General features: G+C 36.7%; 1 protein-coding gene across 1 annotated transcript in view; it reads left to right on the top strand.

Annotated features, from left to right (window-relative positions):
- Positions 1-24029, top strand: part of LOC106091431 (out at first protein) — a 73264-nt gene that overhangs the window by 40149 nt on the left and 9086 nt on the right. The gene's annotated exons all lie outside the window — the stretch shown is intronic.

Consider the following 24029-nt stretch of genomic DNA (forward strand, 5'->3'; position numbering starts at 1 on the left):
ATGCTGGCGACATTTGTGAGGAACTTTGTCATGTAAAAACCTCTCCCCAAAGAAGTGTCGCTCAGCGGCTCGCCTTTTGAGATCGGCTGTAAATAAGAGGTCCCTTATCATTGAGCTTAAACTCGTATCGGACTGCACTCATTGATATGTGAGAAGTTTGCCCTTGCAATGTTCATGGGCAAAATGTGCAAAATTTCGCATTCATTTGTGAGAAGTTAACAAATAAGGCAGATGTTGAAGAATTTGGCTTGGAATGCGGATTGTGGCTAGCCCCTCATCCACCGGAGTAAAGCATGAGGCAAGGCGTTTCAGTCTTCGACTAACCCCAAATCCACAGCCAAATTAATGCCTCGTGTTATGGCAGCTATAGTATAGTGCGTCAACGTTTGGTGTTGTAGTGACGCCATTCTCAGTCCATCGCATTTCCTGTACGGCGGTAATATTTGCCTTGTATTTCTCCAATAAGAGCGTTGCATTTTATATTTCGGGATTGGACAACCCTTGTGTACCAATCTGCCAACTGACAGCTTTATCGTAAAGATTGACATTTTGAGGTTATACGTACAGAGAACGTTTTGACATACGAGCGCTTTTTGCGTTGTTTACAGTAGGATTCATCTCGCCCAAAAAATGAAATTAAATAGTGAACATTTGCGATTATGTTTTACAATTTTCGACGTGGATACCTTAATCAGAGTGGCAAAGGAAATAGGGAGATCGGTTTATAGGGGGGCTGCATCAGGCTTTAGACCATATTTGACACGTTCAGACCATATTTGACACGTATATGGGAGAAGCCGTTGTACAAAATTTCAGCCAAATCGGATAATAATTACGCCCTCTAGAGGATCGAGAAGTCAAGATTCAAGATCGGTTTATATGGCAGCTATATTAGGTTATGAAGAGATTTGATCCATATTTGGCAAAGTTGTTGGAAACACCTCAGCAAAATTTCAACCAAATTGGATAAGAATTGCGCCCTATAGTGGCTTAAGAAGTCAAGATCCAAGATCGGTTTATGGTCCATTTACAATCCCAATGGTCCATTTACAATCCCAACTTAACCCCTTCGAAAGTAAGCGGGCTTTCGACAGACAGACGGACGGATGAACGAACATAGTTAGATAGAGTTAAAATGTCATGAAGATCAAGAATATATGAACTTGATAGGGTCTTAGACGAATATTTCGAGGAGTTACAAACAGAATGACGAAATTAGTATACCGCCATCCTATGGTTTATACCCTACTCTAAAAAATAATCTTGAAAAAGAGAATCTAAGTTAGGATTCCCTTGGTATGTCTTGTTATGATACCGAAAGCTATACTGACCTCCTTCTGACTTCCTTTCAGTAATAGCCTTGTCTTCTCACGATCCCATAGGATTTTCGCCATCCTACTGAACGTGTCGCTAATATATTGGGTTGCACAAAAAGTAATTGCAGATTTTTTAAAAGAAAGTAAATGCATTTTTAATAAAACTTAGAATAAACTTTAATCAAATATACTTTTTTTTACACTTTTTCCTAAAGCAAGCTAAAAGTAACAGCTGATAACTGACAGAAGAAAGAATGCAATTACAGAGTCACAAGCTGTGAAAAAATTTGTCAACGCCGACTATATGAAAAATCCGCAATTACTTTTTGGGCAACCCAATACATTGTTCGTAGCCCACACCCTTAACTCGTATTGCGTTGACCCGAAAGGCTTAGGGTTAACCAAGTTTATTGTCGGCAGTCCTCTGTCCTTCACTATCAAATCGTCTGCTTTTTCATTTCTCCTTAGTCAGCTATGGCCCGGCACCCAAACGATGCGGATCGTGCCATCCTCAGAGAAGGCGTTAATCTCCTTCTTACACTTCAAGACTGTTGGTGACCTTACCGTCCTGGTTGTTATTGCGCTGATGGCTAGTTTCCTATCCGTAAAGATGTTCACACTCAACGTCCTCGCATAAAAACCAAACCACTTCATCCATTCCGTAATCGCTCGGATCTCTGCCTGTAAGTCAGGCAGTCTAAAACAGATCTCAGTCTCTGGGTTCTCAATGTAGACCGCCAGGCCCACTCTGTCCTCTAACATGTCCATCCGGGTAATATGATCCAGATGGCAATACTAGGGTTCCGTCAATCCAAGACTGTGTCACTGGTAGCCATGCCTCACTCTCGATCTCAAATGTCGTCTCAAGTATCCGATCGGAAAACTCTTTCTTTCCTTCCAGGTTTCCTATCGTCGCCTCGATTATATCGCGATGGTATGACCTGCTCATATCCTCTAACCATTCTCTCATCGCCTTAAGTCTCATAGACGCAATGGCTGCCTTGTACTTAATCTGTATGCCTATGGGTCGGATATCTAGAAAAGTCTCCAGTGGCCGTGGTCCTCATCGCTCCGCCTATGCCAAGACAACATGTTCTCTGAAACTGTTGTATTATCCTAACGTTAAACTTTTTCTCCATCGCAATTCACCAAACTACTGAGGCATAAGTAAGTATTGGTCTAATCATGCTTCTGTAGAGCCAGTGGACAATCCTCGGATTCAGGTCCCATTTTGAGGCTCCCGCTCGTCTACATTGTACCCAACATCTGTGGGCCTACGGGCCTACGCTTCTGAATGTGACACTTCCGTCAGATATCGAAATCGTTCTATTGAGGAAACGTGGTGCGTTAAATTGGCCCACCTTTGTCTTCCACGTGAACAGAAGATTTCGGTCTTTTCTGGTTAACATTGTGACCCCTAGGTTTAGACCAGTCGTATGCCATCTGCAAGAACCTTTCGGCCCTTCAGCATAGCTGGTTCGGAATAATAATAAGGCATCTGAAATCATAACAACGGTTATGGTAATGAAGCTATGGTTAGTTATTAAGCTCTACAAAGGCACAACATATCATTTCATCTTTTCTATTTTGAAACTAATTTCATTTAATTTGACCAAAATCACCTAACAATCACATTCTAATTAGACTGCTAACCATATGTTGTGAGATCATAGTATTTATGCCATTTGTCTCGAAAAAGTACTTGTTTAGAAATGAAATTATAACATTCCTCTTCTTCAAACCATCTTAAGAAACAACAAGGGAAATGATGGTTTATTTTGTTTTTGATTCTGACACAAGGAAATACAGACAAGTCATAACAACGTAGTGCTTATACTTACATGAGCTCGAATCATAGGGGTGTTATAATACCCATTGTTTTTGAATAGTTTCTTTCTTTAATTAGTGGCCTCATGATGATGATGACGATGACAAATAAAGCCAACTTATGTGGCACTGCTGTAAGCCAGGAAGCAATGATGATTGTGCATAGAAAACTATTTTGTAGTTGTAATTAAATGGGCAACGATTTAAGACCTTATTAAATCCAATTATGATGTCTTATAATGAAAGAAGAAGCAAAGTCTTGCTTGTACGCTTTGAAAGCATATATAAAACAAATAAAAAGGCATTAAGTTCGGCCAGGCCGAACTTTGGTTACCCACCACCTCGGGTATATATGTAAACCACCTTTCATCAATATCCGGTGAAAAATGCATACCCTAGCAGCTATATTGAAATATGTTCCGATTTGGAACAAATCTGGACCGATCTGTGCCATAATGCAGAAGTATGTCAAGGGGCTTAACCTTACTTACTGTCCCAAATTTCGGCGACATCAAACAATAATTGGGTTTTTTGTGGGGCCAAAACCTTAAATCGAGAGATCGGTCTATATGGCAGCTATATCCAAATCTAAACCGATCTGATTCAAATTGAAGAACAATGTCGAAGGGCTTAACACAACTTCATGTCCCAAATTTCGGCGATATCGGATAATAAATGGTCTTTTTATGGGCCCAAAACTTCAAATCGAGAGATCGGTCCATATAGTAGCTATATCCAACTCTAGACTGACCTGAGCCAAATTGAAGAAGGATGTCGTAGGGCGTAGCACAATTCACTGTTCCAAATTTCAGCAAAATCGTGCCTTTTGTGGGCCTAAGACCCTAAATCGGCGGATCGGTCTATATAGGATCGGTCTATTTTTAAAGACTATAGCATGATTTCAACAGACAGACGGACAAACAGACCGACGGACATGGCTATATCGTCTTATATTTTTACGCTGATCAAGAATATATATACTTTATAGGGTCATAAATGGATATTTCGATGTGTTGCAAACCGGATGACAAAATTTAGATACCCCCATTCTTCGGTGGTGGGTATAAAAATAAGAATTTCTCTGGGATGTTGTAAGGTGACACGTTAGAAAATATGTTCTAACAAATATTTTAAAAGCTCTAGTACTAAAACTAACACTACCCTTTCCCAAAGAAAAGGTAACTAAAACTAAACTTTTCCAAGGAAAAGTGTACTAAAACTACCATTTTCCATGGAAAGGTGTACGTAAACTCCCCTTTTCCAAGAAGAAGGGTATTTAAAATACCATTCTCCAAGAAAAAGTCAAGGGAAATGGTACAAAAACTGTCCGTTTCCAAGCAAAGTGATGCTAAAACTAGCCTTTTCTAAGGAAAATGATGTTAAAACAACACTTATTCAAGAAAAATTATACTAAAACCACCCTTTTCCAAGGAAAATTTTGTTAAACTACCCTTTTTAAAGGAAAATGCTCCAGAAACTACCTTTTTCCAAGGAAAATGGTACTAAAACTAACCATTTTCAAGGAAAATGGAACTAAATTCTTTTCAATGGGAAGTGGTACTAAAACTACCCTTGGAAAGGGTAATAATGTTACCCTTTCCCAAAGGAAAGGGGTTCTAAAAATTACCCTTTCCTATAACAAAGGGTACTAAAATTACCCTTTCCCAAAGGAAAAGGCACTTATAATACCCTTTCCCAAAGGAGAATCTACTAAAACTACCCCATTCCAAAGGAAAATTTACTACAACTTCCGCTTCCCAACGGGAAGGGTACTAAAATTACCCTTTCCCAAAGGAAAAGGCACTTATAATACCCTTTCCCAAAGGAGAATATACTAAAACTACCCCTTCCAAAGGAAAATTTACTAAAACTACCGCTTCCCAACGGGAAGGGTACTAAAATTATGCTTTCTTAAAGAAAATGGTACAAAAAGTGCCCTTTCCCAAAGAAAAGGATACCAAATTTAATTTTTTGCCAATGGAAAGGGTACTAAAGTTACCCTTTTCCAAAAGAAAGGATACTAAAATTACCCTTTCCCAAAAGAAAAGGTACTCTTCCAAATGAGAGGTTACTAAAACTACCGTTTTCCAAAGGGAACGGTACTAAAATTACCCTTAAAGGAAACGGTACAAAAATTTCCCTTTCCCAAAGAAAATGGTACTAAAATTAGCTTTTCCCAATGGAAAGGGTACTAAAATTACCCTTTCCCAAAAAAGGGTACTAAAATTACCCTTTCCCAAAGGAAGGGTACTAAAATTATCCTTTTCCAAAATAAATTGTACTAAAATTACCTTTTATCAAAGGAAATGGTGCAAAAATGTCCCTTCCCCAAAGAAAAACGCACTAAAATTACCTTTTCCCAATGGAGAGGGTTCTAACGTTACCCTTTTCCAAAGAAAAGGATACTAAGATTACCCTTTCCCAAAAGAGAGGGTGCTATTTTGTACTACTCTTTCTTAAAGGAAAGGGTCCTTATACTTCCCTTTCCCAAAGGAAAGGGTAATTTACTACCCTTTCGCAAAGGAAACGGTACTTAATCTACCCCTTTTCAAAGGAAAGGGTACTTATACTACTCTTTCGCAAAGGAAAGGGTACTTTTACTTCCTTTTCGTAAAGGAAAGGAGTGGTAAATGTACTACCCTTTCCCAAAGAAAAGGTATTTATACTACACTTTCGCAAATAAAGGGGTACTTATACTACCCTTTCCCAAAAGAAGGGATGTTTACACTACCCTTACGTAAAGAAAGAGTTCTTATACTACCATTTCCTAAAGGAAAGGGCCCGTATACTACTCGTTGCCAAAGGAAAGGATACTTATACTAACCTTTCCCAAGGAAAGGGTGTTTATACTACACTTTATTAAAGGTAATGGTTTTTATACTACCCTTTCCTAAAGGAAAAGGTACATATACTGCTCTATCTCAAAGGAAAGGGTACGTATACTACCCTTCCCAAAAGGAAAGGGTACGTATACTACCCTTTCCCAAAGGAAAGGGTACGTATACTACCCTTTCCCAAAAGGAAGGGTACGCATACTACCCTTCCTCGAAGGAAAGGGTACGTATACTACCCTTTCCCAAAAGTAAGGGTACGTATACTACCCTTTCCCCAAGGAAAGGGTACTTACACTTCGCTTACCCAAAAGAAAGGGTACGTATCCTACCCTTTCCAAAAGGAATGGGTACTTATACTACCTTTTCCCAAACTAAAGGATACTAAAAGGGTACTAAAATTACCTTTTCTTAAAGGAGAGTGTACTAAAATTACCCTTTCCCAAAGAAACGGGTACTATAACTACCCTTTCCCAAGGAACGGGTACTTAAACTACCCTTTCCCAAGGAACGGGTACTTAAACTACCCTTTCCCAAAGGAAAGGGCATAAAGACTACCCTTTCCCTAAAGAAAGGTTATAAAAATAACCCTTTCCCAAGTCAAAAGAGTACTAAAACTACTCCTTCTTACGAGAAATGTTATCATTTAACACATTGAAATTACTCTATGGACCCATGTTTTAAGGATGTGCAAAAGTTTCCCTTGCTGGGCACTTGCTTAAATGTATTCCTTTCAATATTTTTAATTATTTTGGTCTTCACTTTTTGAAGTGTCTTCTTCCGCCATGGCAGTTTTATTTTGTTTAATTAAAGTTTTATCTGCTGATATGGCATAAATAATCCATCATATTTTTTACAGCTTTCACTTAATGCATACCTTTTTTTCTTATTGTCGAAGTTTGGTTTTTTTTTGTTTTGTTTTCTTTGAATTTAATGTTTTATGCAACGAAAGATGCTTGAGGCGAAGCCACTTAAGATTTCCTTATGAATATTTCAACGTTCGTTCAAACCATCTCAGCTTTGCATATTGTTTGTATTACAATTCACATTCAATCGAAATTCTTTGTTGGGATCATCTACTACGGTGTGCGGTGGCATTCATTATTATTCAAATGATGTTTTGTTGTCATTGATTACTGCTGCTTACCCATGGTGGGAAGAATTATCAAATTCCAAGAATTATTTTAATATGAGATCGGATTTGAGGTTAAGCGGTTTTATGAGTAGGTTGATATTGAAAAATATTTTAGATTACAAACATAAAAGGACAAAGGTGTCAGGAAAAGTGATGAAAAAAAGAAAATAATAATAAAGTGGTTAAGGTTGATTGACAAATATTTTGCCTATGAGGTGATGATTATAGGAAATTTTGATCAAAACCACAAGTTTTACATTTAGATGGTATGCAAAATTTATCTACTTCTCGCCTATACATCTTTGACCTTGCCCCCCTGTCTTCCTTTTATGGCTCAAGTTCAGGGTTGAGTATCAATTTCATTTTGTTGTCTTCGTTTTTATCTTTATTTTCAGCTGTAATCACAAAAATCATCATTTGATGGGAATTCCATCTCTTGGTGGTCATCATTTAATTTTCAATAAGCCAAACAAACTAAAAAACCAAATCATAGAACACCATCAAATTTGTCCTTGGTATTTGTGTTATCCCCCAAAAAAAAAAAAAAAGAAAACGAAATGAAAATCTCATCATTTCCACTATGGCTTCAAACAAAAACTGAAAACGAGACAGAACAAACATAACTATCTATATCTGCTCTGTTTGCTTGTGCGCTCGTATGGTTTTGTATGATGTGTTGTAGCCTGGTGGTAAATGTTTTTCTCGTTTGGTTTTTTGTTTCATCCTTGCTGCCATATCCTTGCCTGAGGCATAACGGCATAACGCCAGCTAGCGCCATTAGTAGTTGCAAAACAGCAGATGTGATGCAATTTCAACTGCATTGCATGGCATTGCATCTGTAGTGCTGTGTTTCTTCGCTCTTCTGCCCGCCACCTTCCTATTACGGCCAAGGGGGGGGAGGGGTTTGTTTTATTTTGATTTTATGTGGCTGCAGATGTTTTGTTTCGTTGATTTTTTGTTTCAGAGATTTAGTTCATGGACATTTACTTTGTTTTGTATTTTAGTGTATATTATTTCGGTTGGTTTGTACGCTGACTGCCTGGCTGGCTGCGTGTATTGTTCCATACATCCTTCAATTGTTTTTAATGACCTTTTCTTGGATGGTGTCCACATTCACATGTTTTTTTTATTGTTTGTCGTTCTTTCTTCCTTTTCTTCTTGGTGTGCCAGGATGTATGTTTCTCAGTTTAGCTTGAAATAATGACTTCTTTAGATTTTCTACGCCATACCTAATGGAAATGGGTCATTTCCTTGACTTTGAGAAAAAGTTTAAAGTTGATTGTTGTACTCAGCGACTGACTTTATTCTATTTCTCTAGAAGTTGTATAGCAAATAGAGTTTTTTCAGCTAGCATGAAGTTTGGATTTTTCGGTAAACTGTAGGTACCTACAGCTCTGTTCTATTGTCCTGGATCACTATACAAATGATAAACTTTTAGTACACATCGCCTAACTTCTGTTTTTCTGGTATAACAAACCGAATTTTTCAGTTTTAACTTCGGTTGCAGAGTTCCTGGTAATTCATAGGTACCTACTGCTTTGTGGGATACCCAGAGAAACCATCAAAAGTTAAAATTTTTGTATCTAGCAATTAACTTTATTCTTTCTCTCTAGGACTTTGTATATCTTACAAAGTATTGGGTTACCCAAAAAGTAATTGCGGATTTTTTAAAAGAAAGTAAATGCATTTTTAATAAAACTTAGAATGAACTTTAATCAAATATACTTTTTTTACACTTTTTTTCTAAAGCAAGCTAAAAGTAACAGCTAATAACTGACAGAAGAAAGAATGCAATTAAAGAGTCACAAGCTGTGAAAAAATTTGTCAACGCCGACTATATGAAAAATCCGCAATTACTTTTTGGGTAACCCAATATTTCAGTTCTCTTTTTGATTGTTCGATGATCCGTAGGTACCTACATCATTGATGGATTTCATAAGATTACCATGCAAAATCTAAAGTTGCTATAACCAGCAAATAACTTCATTGTGCTTTTCTAGGAGTTGTATACACCCAAAGAAAAGTTGATACCAAACCTGGTCATTTCAGTACCATACGGTATTGATAGTAAAGCAACACCATGTGCTCAAAAAGCAATACCGCATGGTATGAATGAAATATAAAACCAGTTAGGAAATTCAAAAAGTCGGGCTGTGCCGACTGTATATGGTATAATTATTAGTACCGTTTGGTGCTAGCCTTATACCGAACCGGTATTGCTCTTAATACCAATCGGTTTTAGTTCCAAACCGCCATTGAATATTCCATCACCTAATAAACCAAAATGAAAAAACCAATGAAAATAATTTTAATCTTATTTTATTTCAATTATCTTTTATATGAAAATACCCCATACACCCATTTTCAAAAACGACAGATCTCGGAGATGGGTGCGCCGATTTTAAAGAAATTTGCATGAAAATTTGCATATAAAATTTTACTATCAAATAACCTGGGGGGACGCCCTATCCCAAAACCAAAACCTATCAAATGAAAGGTATTTAAGAGTAGAGTACGAACTTGGCATTAAAATGTCACCCTCAGTAGCGGGGAGTCCTTCACCCCCAAAAAACCACCCAAAAGGACACTTTTGCCGCTTTGGGCAATATGGATAAAAAGTATTTAAAAGTAGAGTACAAATCTGAAATTAAAATTTATTCTATCGTGATTTCGATAAACGGACGTACGGACATGGCTAGATCGCTTCAGAACGTCGTGACGATGAAGAATATATATACTTTATGGGGTCTTACACAAATATTTCGGGGTGTTACAAACGGAACAACTAGATCTGTATACCCCATCCTATGGTGATGGGTATAAAAATTACAAAAAAAAATGTTATGGCGCTGACCTACTTAAATTCCTTGTTTTCAGCGATTGATACACAACACTTTTGCCGACAAGCTTATAAATGTTTCGACGTCAATTATTAAAAAACTGCTTGGTCTGGTATTAAATTGATACCAAATGGTATTTAAAATATTTACCAATAACGCGAATAAAATAATACTATACGCTATTTTCAAAGTAACGACTTTTTCTATCAGTGTACTAAACAAAAATTTCAAATTACTTTGGGTAGTTAATTGTGCGGTAATCCATAGGTACTTAAAGCTTTGTTTTAGATTAGATTACCATACAAAACTGTAAACTATTTTTCCCAGCAATTAACTTCGTTGTTTCTTCCTAAGAGTTCTTTAGCAGTCAACATTTTGCAGTTCCCTTGGTTGTTGGCTTTCCGGTAATCCTTAGTTACCTACAGCTTAGTTGTACTTCCTTGGATTACAGTACAAAAGCTAAAATTATGATACCCACCTACTGCTATTTGCGAGTTAGACACTTATGAATTGACGATTTTATTGCCAAGCAATTCTAACAATAATTTGTAGATTTTTAAATGCTTTATTGCTTTTCATCTAGATAAGTTTAGATTTCATTTGATATGCAGTTTTAAAATTAAAATTTCCTAATTTTATGTTGGCCTTATGGAATATTTTTAAAAATATGCATATATATCAAACTACAGCGGTCAAAAAAAGTATTCATCATTCAATGTTTTTTTTTTAATAAGTCTACAAAAGACAATTGGAATAAAAACATATTAAACTAATGATGCAGTAGTGCTTGTGTGATATATATGTACACAATTTCATTGTTTTTAAAGAAAAAAATAGTATTTATTGGAACAAAAAGGGCCATTTTACAGCTGAACACAAAAAATTAAACAAAAAAAGTATTCATCATTGCAAAAAAACAAAAAAATAAATAACATAATTTAAAAAAATTAATACTTTGTTATTCGACCACCGCGTCTTATAACTTCTTTTAAACGGTTTGACATCGATTGGACTAATTTAGCGGTTATATTTTGGTCTATATTAGTCCATTCCTCCATTATCACCTGTTGCATTTGACTCTTGCTCGAAAAATTGCGCGTTCTCAATTTGCGTTCGAGATGTTCCCAAAGATGTTCAATTGGGTTCAAGTCGGGACTTTGAGGAGGAGTTTTAATGACTTTGGGGCAGTTATACAGCATCCACATCTTGGTATTTAAAGCAGAATGTTTGGGGTCATTATCTTGATAATATTGAAAGTTATTACCAACCCCAAGTTTTACAGCACTATCTTTTAAATTCCTCTTTAAAATGTCAATGTAATACTTATGATCCATTACTCGATTAATAATTTCAAGATTTCCCGCTCCTGAAGCCGCCATACACCCCCAAACCATTAAACCACCTCCACCATGTTTTACAGTAGCAACTGTGTTTCGTTCTTCAAGCTCTGTATTTGGTTTTCTGTACACTATGACCTTTCCATCGCACCCAAAAAGATTAAACTTGCTCTCGTCTGCAAAAATGACTGTTTTCCAAAATGATTCGGGCTGTTTTACATACATTTTTGCGAAGTTTAGCCTTTTCACTCGGTTTATTTTATTTATAAAGGGCTTCTTACGTGCAGTTCTTCCTCTGTAACTATGCCTTTTGAGTGTATTTCGAATTGTTTGTGTAGTAACTTCCTTCCCTAAATATTCCATAGTGTTTTTACGAAGAATGGTCGCATTTGTCTTCGGAGTTTTCTGAATTTGCCGCACTAGCCAACGCACATCTCCAACTGAAAGTGCTTTTGGTCGACCAGATCTTGGTTTATTGTCAACAGTTTTCGTTTCTGTCCACTTTCTGATGATGGATTGTATAGTAGATCGTGGTCTATTTAATATTTCACTGATAGTTTTTTGAGTTAAACCATTCCTGTGGTGTTTTATTATCAAAACTTTTACCTCATCAGAAACCTCGTTTTGCTTACGACCCATTTTGACAAAAGCTATATTTTCAATGAAATTAAATATTTGCTGTCAAGGGCAAAGCCTCCTTTACTAAATAAAACAGAAAAGGGGGATTCCCAAATAATATTTGAATTTGACTTTGATGATAGCACATCAATGATGAATACTTTTTTTGTTCTGTTTTTGGTGTTATTATATAAAATTGCATTTTTTGCGCTAATTAAATTTATTTTTTGAATTTATTTTAAAACATATTACGAAAAAATAAACTATTGCATAAAACTGCATTATTTGTTTACTTTAAATTTTCTTCAATTACCCAAAATAAGTGAATTTATTATCAATTTTGCTAATGATGAATACTTTTTTTGACCGCTGTATGTGTGTCTCTGTATGCATGTCATGGCACAGGATGTCTTCATGCTTTTGGGGTGTGGTTTAGAAATTATGAAAATATTTAGCATTTTCATCGCATTATTTACATGAAATATTCTCACGTGGCAAATTGTGGCAACACTTTCGTTGACTTTCTTTCACCTCGCGGCCTCTTTATTTGCATATACGTGTGTATGTGGTATGTGTGTGTTTATAGAATGTTGAAAGGACATGAAACAAATTTGAATACTTGTATCTGGGACAAATGGGTGTCAGCATTTATGTCGCTGGGGTAGGTAGGTTTCATTTCTACTTAAAACACCGGGAGCTTAAATTGACGCTTGCACACCTGTTTTTATTTAGAAAAAAAAAAATGGAAAAAAGCAACAACGGACGATACAATGACATGCTTTCATGGTTGTTGCTACCAAAGTGCCATTTAGTGGTTATGACATTACACACCATGTTGGGAATAGCACAAGCGAAAGGATAAGAGTTTTCTAACAAACTCTTTTTTTTTACATAAACAGTTTTCTGCTATAGAGCAACCATATGAGAAGTAATCCGTATTTGGAGATTATTTAATAAAAAAAAATAAAAAATTGAAAAAATATATATAAAAACCAGTAAGGAAAGGCAAAATTCCAAAGGAACCGACTATATTATGCCCTACACCATCGTACTACTTATAATACATGGCACATACGTCAGTCTTTAATTTTGCATACCTATTGAAGTATTGAATTGAACCTTGTAAGATTTTCTTACGATAGGAGCTAAATTGTGGCTACTACAGCCTTAAAGGGCCATATCGGAAAAAAGATGCATATGGGAGCTATGACTAAATCTGCTTCAATTTTAAGGTATTATTTTTGGGACGTCAAAATCACGTACATCAAAGCAATTCTGATCCATAAATAAAAAGCAAGTGCAAAAAAACAACGGAGTATATCTATGCCGCTCAACAGAATTTGACGTCTCCTTCCTCTGCTTGCTTTGGCTTTATATGGCACTGATCTGAGTGTTGTTTATTTGCAAACAACATACGATGTCCGTCGACCAAATTGAAAATCAAATCCACTGAACGATTATTAAAACGTTCGCGCTTCCCTCACTCTATTGTATTGTGTGTGTTTTTCTAGCTTACTTTGTTTTTATGTGGCATGCGATACAGACAATTGCTTTGACCAAAGTGGCTATTGAGTGCAAAATTTTGGGTCTCGTGCAGTTTTCGGATCTATAAATATTGGAGCGTCAAATGAAACATCTCGTGTGGCTGCTACTTAAAAGGCCATATCGGGTGGAAGATTTATATAAGGGCTATATATAAATCTGAACCGATTTTTTCTGAATTTTTTTCACACGTATTGGGACGTCAAATAAAAGATCACGCAACATTTTTTCAAGATCGGACCAAAACTGTAGAGACTACCGCCGTCAAAAACTATATGAAAGATATATATAGGAGCTACATATAAATCTGATCCCATATTTTTTAAATCAATAGCGTTCGTCCTTGGACCAAAAAAGAGACTTGTGCGAAATTTTACGACAATCGGACAACAAATGTGACCTCTACCTTGATCACAAAAATACATGGTCAGACAGACAGATGGACATTGCTTAATCGAATCAGGAAGTGATTCTAAGCCGATCGGTATACGTATCATGTATCAGGGTCTACTTCGCCCCCTTCTTAGCATTGCAAACAAAAGTACAAAGTTATAATACCCCGTACTACAGTGGTGGTGTAGGGCATACAAAATATGCAAAAACTTACAAATTGGAACGATTTCCGGTAATAAATGCACCTTTTAAGGGCCAAAGACCTTAAATCAGGAGATCAGTCTATATGGCAGTTATATCTAAATAAAGACCGATGGGAACTATAAAGGGCACTATGCTAAATTTGAGCGAAATCGGTTAATAAATGCGCCTGTTATGGACCCAATACCTTAAATCGGTAGTGAGGAATTTATCAAGACTCTGTAAAGTATACCCCATACTTGATCCCAACACATCCAGAATTATCTAAACCATGTCCGTTCGTCCATCTGTCTAAAGACGAAAACTCATAAACCAATAAAACTGTATAGGACAGTTTTATTGGTTTATACTTCTAATTGAAAATAGTACATATACTGAGTACAATTTAAATGGCGCCCGATCATAGAACTTTTTAATCCCTGTACCACTAAATCATCCTTTTGTATGCATTATTTTTTTTTCTCTGTTATAGGTCCCATGGGAGGTCACCGTAGCGCAGGGGTTAGCATGTCCGCCTATTGCGCTGAACGCCGGGGTTCGAATCCTGGCGATACCATCAGCAAAATATTTTCAGCGGTGGCTTTCCCCTCCTATGCTGGCACCATTTTAACGAAATCGGGGTAACAAATGCATCTTTTATGGATTCAAGACCTTATACCAAGAGATCGGTCTATAGGGCAGCTATATCCAAATATAGACCGATCAGAACTATACATGGCATGGATGTCGAAAAGCCTTTCATAGGTCACTGTGACAAATTTCAGGGAAAATGTGATAATAAATGCGCCCAGGACCTTAAATCGGGTAATAGATGCAGCTTTTATAGGCTTAAGACCCTAAATCGCCAGATCGGTCAGTATGAAATCTGTATCTAAATATGGTCCGATTTGGACCATTTTTAATTCTGATGCCCGGAGGCCTAATGGACCTCACTGTTTTAAATCATCTGCTACCTCACTTGCATTTGTATACATAAAAACATAAACTGGGTTATGTGTTAGGGGTTCCTTCCTTATTTGTCATAGGACAATGTTTACCTTAATGTTTGTTTAGTTATTTCACGGGAAATTTTTCTACGAAAGGTCATTGTTGTTGTTCTTTTTTTTGTACTCAAGCACAGATTTGCCCCATACTACATTGTATGAAGAGAAAAGGGATGTGTCGCATATAATAGAGAAAATAATTTATGCATAATAAAGGGTGAGATATTGGTACAAAATAGAAATGAAGAAGTCTATGATCGGGCGCCATTTATAGCATACTTTTGGTTGGAAAAGTGAGTTTTGTGTGTTCACGCGGTTATAAAAAGAGAAAATAATTGTGTTCTAAAAAAGAAAATTATTATGCATAAAAAAGGATAGGTAGTGGTACAATTTAAGAAGTAGGAGTTTTATGATCGGACGCCATAACGTAATTTTGTAAGAAAATGCATGTATTTTGGGATTCTATGAGAACTATAATAGAGAAAATAAATTAAAATAAAAATAATAAAGAGTAAGTAAGTAGTACGATATAAGAATGGATAGTTCTATGATCGGGCGCCTTTTGAAACGTACTCTGCATATGTACCTAATTTACAATTAGAAGTATAAGCGAAAAATTTGTGTAAGACAGCTTTATTGGTTTGTGAGTTATCGTCCTTTGACAGATGGACGAATGGACATGGTTTAGATGACTCTGTATGTATAGGGGGATCAAGTATGGGGTATACTTTACAGAGTCTTGATAAATTCTTCACTGTGCTATCAATCTGCTAATTTGTAGATCACTTCCTGCTATAAGAAAAGTAAGACAAGCTTTCGCCTAACCCACTCATTCTGTTGTTAGTAAGCATACGCTATACCATTTCTCCGCTATTCCAATTTTTATCATTCATATTTGTTATACTCTTTATTGCTAATATGCCCCGGCATATTAGTCGACAGAATGAAGAGAGTACCACCACTACGTGGTTAGTGTTAAAATATTAAGCAAACAAAACAGCATTTTGTGTTGACCATTAAAAAGATTAAATGATAGGAGTACAACCAAAGTCCACAAGCGTTCAGATAGGATTGGTGGGTTGTTTGGTTGTGTGGCCTCCCATACATTCTACTACCCATACTGCCAAGTAATAATAGAGGTGTAACAAAACAATTAATCAAAATTGAAAAATGTTGTTATTTGCTAAACAAGAATATTTTTACTGGGACATGCTCTAATCCTTGGTATATGCAAAGCAAAAATCCATGTTCATGTAAAGGCATTTTTCTGCTCAGATTTGGTGATGGAAAATAAAGGTTCCCTCAGCAAACATGAAATAACAAGAATTGTGTAATAATTTAGGGGGGGGGGGGGGGGGGAAATAAGAAGAAGAACAATGTTGTTGTTGAAAGATAATGATGTATATAGAGCGAAATGTTGTCCATATAGGTTTGGAAGACAAAGAACATCTTAGGTTTTGGGAGAACAAAAAAAAAAAACGTATAATGGGCAATATTTTTTAATAAATACAAGTTTTTATGGAAACAAAATTTTTGCAAAATTTTTTAACAAATTTTGAAACAAGAATTGGAAAACATTAAATTTTCTAAAAAACTATTTTTTTTTTTAAATTTCCTACAAATATTAAATTTTATAAAAAAAACATTAATTTTCCGAAATATTTAATTTTTTACAAAATCACGCTTTTGTTTTAAAACAGGGCTTAATAACCCCCCAAAAATGAAATTAAAAAAAATACAAATATATAAATATATTTTCCTAAAAATATTAAATTTTATAAAAAAAACATTGATTTTCCAAAATATTTAATTTTTTACAAAAGCACGCTTTTGTTTTAAAACAGGGCTCAATAAGGCCCAAAAATTAAATTAAAAAAAAAATACAAATAAATAATTTTTCAACAAAATTAAAATTTTACGATATTTCTAGTAATTTAATTTCCTTAAAAAAATAATTTATACAAAAAAATTTTTCAAAATTTTCTAAAAATGTGTTTTTTTTTTTAAAAAAGAAAATTTTCACCAAATTTCAAAATGTTTTTTGTTTATCTGTTTTTTTGTAGTCTATGCGTTCAGTGAAAGTGTTCTAAGTTCGGCCCTGCCGAATCTTACCATGGATCACATTTGTCGAGTTCTTTTACCGGTATCTATTTTTAGGCAAATAAAGGATAAAAGAAAAGAATTGCTATGCTATTGGAGCTATATCAAGTCAAGGTCAGATTCGGACCATAATCGAATTGAATGTTGGAAACCATAGTTGAAGTCATTATGAAAAATTTCAGCCAATTCGAATTAGATTTGCGCCCTTTAGGGGGGCTCAAGAAGTAAAATAGAGAGATCGGTTAATATTGGAGCAGTATCAGCCTATAGGCTATAGGATATATTGGAGCTCATTCTGGCTATAGACCGAAGAAGCCGTTGTACAAAATCGGATAGTAATTGCGCCCTCTAGAGGCTCAGGCAGTCAAGATCCCAGATCGGTTTATATGGCACCTATAACAGATTATGAGCCGATTTGGACCATATTTGTCAGAGTTGTTTGAAATCAAAACAGAACACGTCATTCAAGATTTCAGCTAAATCGAATAAAAATTGCGCCCTCTATAGGCTCAAGTTGTCAAGATTCAGTGTCGGTTTATATGGCAGCTACATTAGCTTATGGACCGATTTTAGCCATACTTAGCACATTTGTTGGAAGTCATAACAAAACACTTCATGCAAAATTTCAACCAAATCGGCCCTCTAGTAGTTCAAGAAGACAAGATCCAAGGATGGTTTATATTGCAGTTATATCAAAACATACACCGATATCATCCATTTTCATTCCAAACCGACCTACACTAATGAGAAGTATTTGTGGAAACTTTCAAGCGGCTAGCTTTACTCCTTCGCAGTTAGCGTGCTTTCGACAGACAAACGGACGGACATGACAAGATCGACTTTAAATGTCATGACGATCAAAAATATATACACTTTATGGGGTCTTAGACGAATATTTCGAGGCGTTACACACATTATGAAGAAAAATAGTATACCCTATGGAAGAGGGTACGTAGGTGACGTAGGACGATTTTGGATTCGCATATGTGACAACAACAAACCTTAAAATGTCTCTCCATTACAAAAAAAATGTTTAGTGGTGGGTTTTCCCTAATCAATACTGAGGTAATAGGCCGCCGAAATCTTCTGTACTAAGAGGTATCGCTCTGCGGCTCGCCGTATCTTTGGTTTATAGGTTTTTGGTAAATAGGTGTTTAACCAGTAAGTGTTTGGTCAATAGGTGTTTGGTCTATAGACTTCGGCCTTCCGCTTGAAGGTTTTTCGTTTGTAGGTCTTTGGTCTGCTGGTCTTTGATCTACAAGTCTTTGGTCTATAGGTTTTAGGTCTACAGGTTTTCGTTCTATAGGTCTTAGGTCTGTAGGTCTATAGGTCTTTGGTTTACAGATAATAGTTCTATAAGTTTGGTCTACAGGTCTTTGATCTATAGATCTTTGGTTTGTATCTCTTTGGTCTACAGATCTTTGCGTCAATAGGTCTTTGGTCAATATGTCTTTGGCCTACAGGTCTTTACTCTATAGATCTATGAGCTATTGGTTGGTTGTTTAATGATTATGGTCCATAGGACTTTGGTCTGTAGGTCTATCACTCTTCAGTCTATGGCTCTTTGGTCTATATGTCTTTGGTCTAGAGGTCTTTGATAAGTCTATGTGTCTCTATGGTCTATAGGTCTTAAGTCTATAGGTCTTTGGTTTGTAGCTCTTTGGGCTACAGGTCTTTGGTTTGTAGGTATTGGTCTATTGGTCCGTGGTCCATAGGTCTTTGATCTATAGGACTTTGATCTATAGGTCCACAGGACTTTGGTTTTTGCTCTATAGGTTTATGGTCTACAGGTCTATGATTTGTAGGTCTTTGGTCTTCATGTCTATGAGGCCTTTGGTTTATTTTGTAGCTATTTGGTCTACAGGTCTTTTGGTCTATATGTCTGTAGGTGGTATATAGGTCTTTGGTCTGTAGGTGGTATATAGGTCTTTGGTCTATAGGTCTACAGGACTTTGGTTTTTGCTCTATAGGTTTATGGTCTACAGGTCTATGTTTTGTAGGTCTTTGGTCTACAAGTCTATGAGGTATTTGGTCTATTTTGTAGATATTTGGTCTATTTTGTAGATATTTGGTCTACAGGTCTTTTGGTTATAGGTCGGTGGTATATAGGTCTTTGGTCTATATGCCTTTGGTCTATAGGTCTTTGGTCTGTAGGTCTTTGGTCTGTAGGTCGTTGATCTAGAGGTCTTTACTAAGTAAGTCTTTGGTCTATAGGTTTATGTGTCTGTAGTTTTTTGGTCCACAGGTATTTGGCCTATAGGTCTTTTATATATAGGTCTTTGGTTTAAAGGTTTCTGGTCTTTGTCTTTGGTCTACAGATCTTTGTTTTGTAGGTGTTTGGTGTTTGGCTTTTGGTTTGGGGTCTATAGATGTTTGATCTTGGGTCTATAGGTCTTTTGTCTATAGGTCTTACGTCTATAGTTCGTTGGTCTATGGGTCTATTTATCCTTGGTCCATAGGTTTTTCGGCTATATGTCTTTGGTCTACAGGTCCTCGGTCTTTGGTCTATAGGTCTTTGGTCTATAGATCTTTGGTCTATAGGACTTTGGTCTATAGGTTTTTGGTCTATAGGTCTTTGGTCTATAGGTCTTTGGTCTATAGGTCTTTGATCTATATGTCTTTGGTCTATAGGTCTCCGGTCTCTAGGTCTTTGCTTTATGGGTTTTGGGTCTATGAGACTTTGGGTTTATAGGTTTTTGTTCTATAAGTCTTTTGTCTTTAAGCCTTTGGCCTAAAGGTCTTTGTTCTATAGGTGTTTGGTCAATAGGTCTACACTTCTTTGCTAAATTTATCCTTGCTGTATATGTCATTTGGTCTGTAATATCCATTCACTGGTTTTAACTGTCTATTTCCTATTTTCATCCTCTTTCATTACATTATGTTCAAGTGTCTCTCAGCGAAAACTTTGTTGTTACCCCCCCCCTCACTTTTTCAGAGAAATTGAAAAGCTCTACACACTGTGTCATTAGTTTTTGTTTGACATTTCGTGTAGTTGTTCATTCAGAGCTTGGCATTTTGCTCATTTTGTTGTACTTTACCAAAGTTGTTGAAAAGTTTACATGTGTCGGCTTCTCGCGCTTCTGTCGCCACAGTTTTCGAGTGAACATTTTAGTAATTTTTGTTTTTGTTTTTGGTTTTGTGTGTTTTGTTGTTGCTGCGTTGCTTCGAGCACCAAGAGGGGATTTAATGAACATGCAGCAGCAACCTCAAAAATGCCCCAAATACCCCAATAACCTAAACAACAACACGCAATGTGTGAAGCAGGATTATATTCAGCGCCGGCAGCGAACCTCTACTTCACCTCCTAGCCCATGCATGACACCTGCAAAAGTTTTCGCATAGATAATACGAAAATGTTATAATGGCAGGTTAATAGATTCTGTTTATTTTTTTTTCTTTTTTGCTGCACGCGTGTTTGTATGTAGGACTAAATGACTAAAGCTACTAAATTGTTTAGAATTTTTGCCGTATTTGCTATTTTTTTCATTTAATGCTTTGGCAGGAGGGTGGTTGGCTGGTAGCATAGTATGAACGAAATCACTTCATATATGCGTATGTAAGAGTTTTTTTTTTTTGCTGAAGCCATGCATGTTGCACCGCAATTAAGAGCATTACATTGAAATTACCCATGATTAGGGCTTTTAAAAGTCGTGCAAGTGTTTAATTTTTTTTTTAAACACAGTGTGTGAGAAGCTTTAATTGAAGGCTCAGAGAGAATGTCAAACGAAAGGTTGTAATTGCTGTTTTCCAGAATTACAGAGAAATTTTATGGGGAATTTGGAATGCAGTACTGGAGAATGTTGGTAACATAATGGCCTATCAAAAACTTAAGGGGGAAAACAAATTTTCCCATGAAAATTCTATGGAATAGCAGCGAGGATACTTTCTTTCTCATGTCTATAATTGTTGTCTAATTTAAGTTTAAACTCAATGATAAGGGGCGACCTCCTTTTTATTACCGAGTTCTAAAGACAAGTCTGTAGCAAAAATTCTTATATATAAAAATCAATTTGTGTTTGTTTGTGTGTTCCTTATAGACTCAGAAACGGCTGAACCGATTTTCTTGAAATTTTCACTGATGAGGCATAATGATCCCGTGGTGAAAATAGGGTACTATCTTTTTATATCTGAAGGGGGAAGGGACCCTCCCCCTTACCCTAACGCCAGATCTCGAAGATGGGTGGTGCGATTTAAGCGAAATTTTGTGTGCTCCCTTTTAGTATCCTACATACAAAAATTTGGTATCCAAATTTCGGATGGGGTACTTAGGGGGGGGCGCTCCACCACAAAACCTACCAAATATACATTTACACCAATTACTACAATATGGGACTCAAATGAAAGGTATTTAAGATTAGAAAACGTATCTGATATCCAACTGTCGGACCAAGTGTTTGGGGGGCCGCCCATACCCGAGAACATCCTCCAAAGAAGGCAAATGTACGACCATAGCAATATGGGCCTCAAATGAAAGGTCTTTGAAAGTAAAACACGAATCTGATATCAATGTTTGGAAAAAGTTTCTATGGGTTCACCCCACCCCTATAACACCAGATTAACACATGAATCCGATATATATTTTCAAATCCATGGAGCTGAAATGAAGGGGTATTTGGAAGTAGACCATGAATCTGACATCAACATTCGGGACCAACTGCCTAGGGGACGTCCCACCACCATAACATCCCCAAAGACGTATTGCTCATCAAGACAGTTTGGGTCTTCAAGACAGTGGAGCTCGATATTCATAGTTTTTGGTGCCCATACCCCAAACCGGTTATAATTGCTGAAGGGGTTTTAGTGAATGGCATTTGAGATCTGAAAACGAATTTGATATCGAATTTTGAGGACCATGGCAATATGAAGTTCAAATATATGTGAATAGAGGACGTTGCTGATATATTTTCAGGGCTTAGTGTTTGGGGGACCACCCCACTCCCCAAAACAACTATAAATCGGGCATATTTAGCGACCATGTCAATGTGGGCTTAAATGAAAAGAATTGGGGGTAGAGCAAGAATTGAATTTCATAATAAAAGTTGGGTCCAAGTATCCGTTGAGCCGCCCCAGCCCCGAACCCCTTAAAATAGGTTTATTTGACGATCATGACAATATGGGACTCAAATGAAAGGTATTCTGGAGTAGATTACGAATATGGTCAGGAAAAAGAAATATGTTTTATAATTTTTTGATATCGGATGGGGGCGGACCCTCCTCGTTACCCCAAAAATACCACCCAGAATCACAAGTGGACCGATAAAGACAATATGGATATCAAATGAAAGGTACTGAAGAGTAGATTACGAATATGGTATTAAAAATTGGGTCCAAATACCCAGGAAGTCGCCCTAAGCCCAAAATGTCTAAAAACAGAAAAATTGGTCGTCCATATCAATATGGGGCTTAAATGAAAGGTATTTGGGAGTAGATTACGAATGTGGCATACAAAATCAGATCGAAGTGTAGGGGGTCACCCCACCCCCTAAAAACTCCCCCAAAGGGGCATATGACCCATCATGACTATATGAGACTCGGTTTGTTTGTTCCGTAGAATAAAAAAAAGGAAACATAGGTTATATAATTATTAGATATCGGATGGTGACTGAATCTCCCCCTTACACCCAAAACGCCACCCTAACCAAAAGCGAACTGATGGGCACAATATGGGTATCAAATGAATGGTATTGGAGACTAGAGAATGAGTATCATATTAAATGTTGAGTCCAAGTACCCAGCGGGCCGCCCTAACCCAAAAACTCCCCTAAACAGAAATATTCGATGTTCCTATCAATATGGGACTCAAATGAAAAGTATCTGCCATATAAACCGATCTTGGCTCTTGATTTCTTTAGCCTCTAGAGGGCGCAATTCTCGTCCGATTTAACTGAAATTTTGCACATAGTGTTCTGGTAGCACTTCCAACAACTACGCTAAGTATGGGCTAAATCGGTCCATAACCTGATTTAGCTACGATATAAACCGATCTTGGGTCTTGACTTCTTTAGCCTCTAGAAGGCGCAATTCTCGTCCGATTTAACGGAAATTTTGCACGTAGTATTTTGGTATCACTTCCAACAATTACTCAAAGTATGGTCTTAATCGGTCCATGTTTTGATAAAGCTGCCATATAAACCGAACTTGTGTCTTGACTTCTTGAACCTCTAGAGGGCGCAATTCTCGTCCGATTTAACGGAAATTTTGCACGTAGTGTTTTGGTATCACTTCCAACAATCGGTTCATAATCTGGTATAGCTGTCATATAAACCGATCTTGGATCTTGACTTCGTGAGCCAATAGAGCGCGCAATTCTCATCCGATTTGGCTGAAATTTTGCATGAGGTGTTTTGTTATGACTTCCAATAACTGTGCTAAGTATGGCGTAAATCCGTATAGAACCTGATATAGCTGTCATATAAACCCATCTGGGATTTTGACTTCTTGAGCCTCTCGAGAAGCCGGAATTCTCACCCGATTGGGCAGAAATTTTGTACAACGGCTTCTTTCATGACTTTCAACATACGTGTCTTATATGGTCGGAATCGATCAATAGCTTGATGCAGCTCCCATATAAACTTATCTCCGATTTTGCTTCTTGAGCCCCTACAAGGTGCAATTCTTACTCGAATGAACTGAAATATTACACAGTGACTTCTACAATGTTCAGCATTCATTTATGGTCCGAATCGGACTACAACTTGATATAGCTTACAATATCATAACAGTTCTTATTCAATATTCTATGTGTGCCTAAAAAGAGATACCGCGCATAGAACTCGACAAATGCGATCAATGGTGAAGGGTATATAAGATTCGGTCCGGCCAAACTTAGCACGCTCTTACTTGTTAAGCTTTAATTTGAAATGGGGCTGCACTCAATTGATATTGTGAGGAGTTAGTTTCCCTCTA

This window comes from Stomoxys calcitrans, chromosome 3 (genome assembly GCF_963082655.1).
Source record: "Stomoxys calcitrans chromosome 3, idStoCalc2.1, whole genome shotgun sequence".
Taxonomy (NCBI): domain Eukaryota; kingdom Metazoa; phylum Arthropoda; class Insecta; order Diptera; family Muscidae; genus Stomoxys; species Stomoxys calcitrans.